Here is a 6,189-nt window from a genome sequence, read left to right on the forward strand (position 1 = left end):
TTGTTAATATTTCATATCACTGAAAATGAGAGCTGTAATTTATTTCACTATAATTGGGCTATTGGTGGGGATAACTTTGTCTCATCCCCATCAAACACCACCCAAGAGGGTTGAAGATTTTGTTGAGACTAATTTGGAAGTGGAGAGTCTGAAAGATTCAAAATTAGGCTCAAAAGGAGTCCCTGAAGTTGAAGGTAAGTATTCGAAATCTTTCCGTTTTCATTTTGAAATAGATTTGAAATACAAATGCTTCGATAGACGTTGAACTATTCGAATACAAACTTCAGTATACTGATGCTACTGATAATAAAGAGCCATTGATCAATTGATAAAATTGTTTGATAAAAATTTCGATATAATCATCATTACAGGCAGAAAGTTATAGTATATTGTACAACAAGTGAGAAAAACGACATATTTCTCACTCTCTTGATTTGTGGCTCGTAAGAAGTATGTCATTTTCTCACGCATTGTACACTGTACTTTTTCTACGGTTGCGTTGTTTTCAAGTATTGAATGTATATAAAGAGAAATGACAATTTCTATGTTTTTTACGAAACTGCAGTAACGTTAGTTACAGATAAAAGTGGTAAAAAACATAGAAATTTCCATTTCTCTTTTCATTCTCTTATCATTAAGATCTTCCATGTCATCAATTTTTTATTTTCGAAGTTCATCACAACGGCATCCCCCTGTAACGCCCTGACATCAAAACCAAACATTAATTTTTCGATAACAATTTAAAAATTTTCAATTCATACTCTATCAGCAAATACTTTTCATTAGGTGCATCTTTTAAAAATTGTTGAATTTCTTCAGAAGTTAATGTTTTTGACTGTTTTGGAGCATATTTTTCAGATTTGCGTTTTAAAAATGCACGTAGTTTTATGTATTTTGATATATCAACACAGTTTTTAATAATCAAGGTACTCCTTAGCATCGAGTACTTAGACCATGATGTTGATGATTTCAATCTTCTTGACAACTCCTCAAAACAAACTAACAAGGTATTTTGGGAACAAGAATTCACCTTGGCTTTCATTTTCCAGTCCATAAAATTTCTGTAAGCGCTTTCATATTTTTACCATTTTTATATTAGCTTCACCTGTATGCATTTATGTATGTATGTATGTATATACAGTATAGTTTGAGGAGTGCCAGATGATGACAGTACTACCAACTGTCGAAAGCGCTCGCAGATAATTAATAGAAGATATAAAGCTTCAAATCCTTTTTGTAGAATTTATTATCGAAATACTCAAAATGAAGGAAAATTAGTTGCATCAATCAAAAATATGTATATATGTATGTGTGTATGTGTGTATGTATGTATGTATGTTTGTATGTTTGTTTGCATGTATGTTTGTTTGTAACTCTCAAGCTCGGGATCTATTATGACAGAATTATCGGCATCATTGCTTGATCTATTCGCGGGCAGATGTCGCTGTACCTAACCTCATTGATATTTTTTTTTGATATGATATGCAACTCTCATGTAATGGTTATTAATACACTCGGATATACCATACAAAACTCGCCTTCTGCTCGTTTCGTATCCCGGTTAATGCTCGTGTCTTAATAACCATCATTACATGATCGTTGCATAATATACTATTTCGTTGGGTGAGTTGACAACAATAATTTTGCAGTGCTTCGGTTTTGTTGTTATGGAAACGCCGACAATACTTTGACGTTGCACGCGAATCTTCGCCGTAGCGTTGTCAACATGGAGAAAGTGTCATATCAATCTGACATGTAACAATTCATAACTGACTTGGGTTATCCTGATAACAGTGGGGAATTATTTCTCACTGTAAAGGCGGATATTTCTCACTGCGTAAGAAATATTTCGTTTTGAACGTATGAAAGCTATGAGAAAAGTGGCACATTGTATAGCGTCCGTAGAAAAAATGAGTTTGTTGAATTTGTCAACTCCTTTCAAACTTTGATTAACAGAAAATAACTATCACTAAAATATGACATTTCATTATGACTCCCTGGCCCATTCATATTTGCATAAAATACGGTTGAAAGCTTGATATTATTGAATTTATGTTTTCTGAAAAACAACCATAACGACCTAGGTACCAGTTTCCTCTCAAGTAGCTTATAGATTCATTGAGAACAGACTCAAATACTTAGTGTTAAATAGATCAGGATCATAAAAGTTCTTATTCTAAATTTTGTATTGATCGAACGGAAAAAAATCGCAAAATTGGGAAAATGAACGTGGCTGCTTCTATAAGAATATAATTTTCCTTCATTATCCAGAATTCTTTAAAACAGAACGAATTGGATGAAACTTATCACAGATATATTTCAAAACGTCATGGCTAGACTCAATAATAAATACCTTTTAATGAAAATATTGGTGCTTTCTTTCTCGTGGGCTTCCCAATAATCAACTACACTGAATAATAATCAATCTCAACTTCAATACAACAAAACAATTCAACTAAAACTTCAACTATTATTTAATGTCTACCGCCTTATTAGATCCCTCCGCGTACCTTACTGTCACGTCAACTTGACTAGCTCGATAGGTTCGTAGGTAGCGTTTATATATGACGATCGAAAGGCCTGGAATATGGTAGAATATTCGGTGGAATTCCATCGAATCCAGTAGCATTATTCTTGCCACGTCTGAAACGGCCAGGAACATCGAACAATCGTGAAACGTCGACCGGACTGGTGAGCCCTTCGCCACGTTCAATTGGTTTATGGCTACCAGTGGCGCCGACGTTATTTTCTTCAGGGCATGATTTACAACACTATCACACTTAGTTTGAAGTCCAAAATATCTTAAAGAAATTTTTGGGTTGCCAGTACTGAAACAATTGATCATTCATTCATAAATTCGAAATACCAATATTCTGGCCTTTTTTATTTCTAATTTTAAACAGTAATTGGCAAGAATAAACGGCTCAACATCCAACTTCTTCATGTTGAGTATATATTTTTTTTAGGTTCAGCAGGAACATGCCAAAGCTTTCAATGTTCAACCTTTTGCAGGAATTCCGGATACAGAGGTGGATACTGTATTGGAAGCACTTGCAATTGCTTCTGAAGTAACTTATATATTCTGTGTGATGAATTAAAATCTTGATAATTGATGATAAATGTGTTTTTTTCTGTAACCCCGTCTTTATGGTCACTTCATTATATAAAAAACAAATTGGCGACGACAAAAAAATATTGTATGGATTCTGGGCTCAGTTTGAGACCAGAATCCATGCAAGCAGCAACACAGAATTTTTTTTGGATATACCAAATGTCTTGGATTCAAAGAATGTAATTCAGAATAGTTTATCAGATGATTTTGTATTATTGTGTTCCTTTAGATAAAAGTGAAATTCAACTGTTGAAAATTTGTCTTATTGAATGTCTGTCGCGTTTTGTCGAAAATTGAAAATTTCCATGGATATTTTGCGTAAAATGAAAAGTCATGAAATTTGATTTTTTGACTATGTTCAACTAGGATAAAAAAAGTTAATTGTGACTAATTTTCGCATATCAATATTCCAAAGTTATAGTGGACATAACTATAATGAATATTACTGGAGTTTTTTCCCAACACCAAATCGTTATTTTTAACACCTCGACAAGTGTTTCGGTCACCTAGTGATCATCTTTCAAGAGGAAGATTAAAATAAAAAAAAAAGAAAAAAAAAGACAAATAAACTCCAGTAATATTCATTACTACACCAAAGGTTCCAAACAGTGCATCATGAGGCATAACTATGTATAAGACTGTTAATCGTTCAGTATAAACCTTCATCTATAACTGCCGTAACAGAAACATAAAATATAATTGGAGTTGAAAATATTTCACAGAAATCTATTACAGAAACTATGTAAGCTGAGTATATGATATAAAATAGATCTTGAACTCCATGTGAAATCTGAACTAGTCATAAAATATAGGATGTTCCTTTCAAATAACAAAGTTCGAGACTACTTCGGGTATAATCGGAATACTTTTCGCAATATTTATCAACGCATTTTTCTAAGAGACACTCTGTACTATGCTTCTCTCACTCTGAATGGCCTCAGTCCAAATTAATTCATCTAAGAATCAGCAATCCGTATTTTCGACCTGCTACTTCATCTTTTACCAAAACAAAAAAATTCCTATCCGCTTCCAAGATTATTTTTTCCATGAATCATAATTAATATTTGCAAAATTCTAGTCAATCAAGAGTGCTGCCTTGCAAATAATTCACATTTGCAGCAATCAATTCAGCATTATTTATCAAATGAAACTCCTTATCAACAACAATATTTCATTATTTTTCACAACAAATATTTCAATGATGTAATCAATCATCGGGTATTTATTTTTAATCTGGTTTATACAGTTGCCAATGTATTTGTTCTCAGAAACCGCAAAATACCTTACTCAATTTATATTGCAGATAAAATTTAATTGTCATGAAAATCGAACAAATTGAAAACTTCAACGACAATTTCGTAAACTGTTCAGAATCTTCATTAAGTACAAGAGAAATTGTAAATGATGCATTTTTAGAGAGACCGCATGTTACGGTTTCATTTTACCTTTTTAGATATTAAGAATTTAAGACTTAAAAATGAAGGGAAGAAGGAGAAAATAAATAGAGGAATCGGATTGTCAACAAATCTATATTATATGTGGTCATGTCCTTACAGATAATCATTATTATTAAATTTTATTTTTATTTCAATTCTTCTCAAACTTTCCTACTCTCACTATCTCCGGCAGTAGACTCGGTCTCTTCAGTCACTTGAATCATTAGAAATGTAGCAGTTATTACAAAACATAACCTATACTTGTCATCCATTCAGGTTGATTTATGTCTGTATTGAAATTCTTCTCTGTGATTGAAAATTCGGTCATATTTGGTATTATTGATTTGAGAAAAGGTAACTCGAACTTGCACAGATGTGAAAGGAAAAAAAGAAACTGGAAAAAAAAATTAAGTCCTCCATTTTGATGGTGATATTCAATTTACGCATTTTGCGGATTTATTCTGGAAATCTCGTTAAAAAACACCAGATTATTGATAAGTTGATGTAACTAGTACATTTATGACGAATAATTGTCTCAAGAACATAATATTACCATACAATTTACAAGATTGCATTTTTACATCTATTGCAATATTTACATGAAGATCGACGTTTGACCCTCGTCTACCATAGCCCATTTTCTTTCTTTTCCTGTCACTCCTCTCACTCTTTTCACTACTCAAATAAGGCTGGCCATCATTTGAAATTGCCATTTCCCCAATTTTCAAACGTCTTTCATCGACGGACTCTTGTTTTGAGATATTTATCCAGCACCGGTTCCACAATATTATCATCCTGTCAATTGTCAACGACAAGCAATTAAGATTTATTTGATTTTATTGAGGATTATCAAATTTTATAGGTTGTTTAAATCAATAATATATTTGGTATAACGATTCGGGTTTTATTTATTTATTTTTTGTTCGATAAAGAACCCCACCCGTCTTCACTGAGCCACTGAGCAAGGGTATGTCCAGGAAGGATTAAATATTTTGCTGCTAACGACCAACCAAGTATCACAAAGCGGTGTATTCCTTGGTTCCGAAGGTCAGGAGTAGCACGCAGTATCTTCAGACCTTATTCCCTTAGATTTCTATCATCTGGAGATATGTCAGAAGATAAAATATAATCACACAAGTTCAAAGCTTTTTTTATTGACTTCCATCAGGTATTTTTCCCCAAAGAAGGTCAATGACAACCCCCACACTCCTCCACAAAAAGTTAATTTCTTTCAATACCTTCAGCTCTATGGAAAGGTGAGCAAGGAATTGAGGAGAAATTAGATGTATGCATAGCTCTTAAAGATGGACTAAACATATCTCTGAACTCAACAACTCATTCATACTTTTTTCAGTGATAAAATTGAGAATTTTTGAACACACCAAATATCTCTGGAAATTCTTAATAATATTGTCTAATCTGAATTGCAGTCAACCTCGGTAATATTTTCCAGAAAAATTTGTAAATTATCTTCACTGTTTCAGTTTGCATAGTTCAAAATAAATACCTTTCATAGTATTGAGCACATGATCGTTTTTTATTGATCTTGTTATGAATTTAATCAAGAAAAAAAATGATATGCTTCTTTATCTGAAATTGTCGTTATCAGATGAAAATTAATGTTTGCACTCAACTCATAAA

At 32.6% G+C, this 6,189-nt stretch overlaps 1 long non-coding RNA gene across 1 annotated transcript; it reads left to right on the forward strand.

Moving 5' to 3' along the window:
- Positions 1–3,120, forward strand: LOC111514633 (uncharacterized). Its single transcript, XR_002723398.2, has 2 exons — positions 1–194; positions 2,967–3,120. It is a non-coding gene; the product is annotated as an uncharacterized lncRNA (long non-coding RNA).
- Positions 3,121–6,189: the final 3,069 nt, after the last annotated feature.

Source organism: Leptinotarsa decemlineata, unplaced genomic scaffold (assembly GCF_025532065.1).
Source record: "Leptinotarsa decemlineata unplaced genomic scaffold, Ldec_3_MD MMD2_tig00001064_RagTag_RagTag, whole genome shotgun sequence".
Classification (NCBI taxonomy): domain Eukaryota; kingdom Metazoa; phylum Arthropoda; class Insecta; order Coleoptera; family Chrysomelidae; genus Leptinotarsa; species Leptinotarsa decemlineata.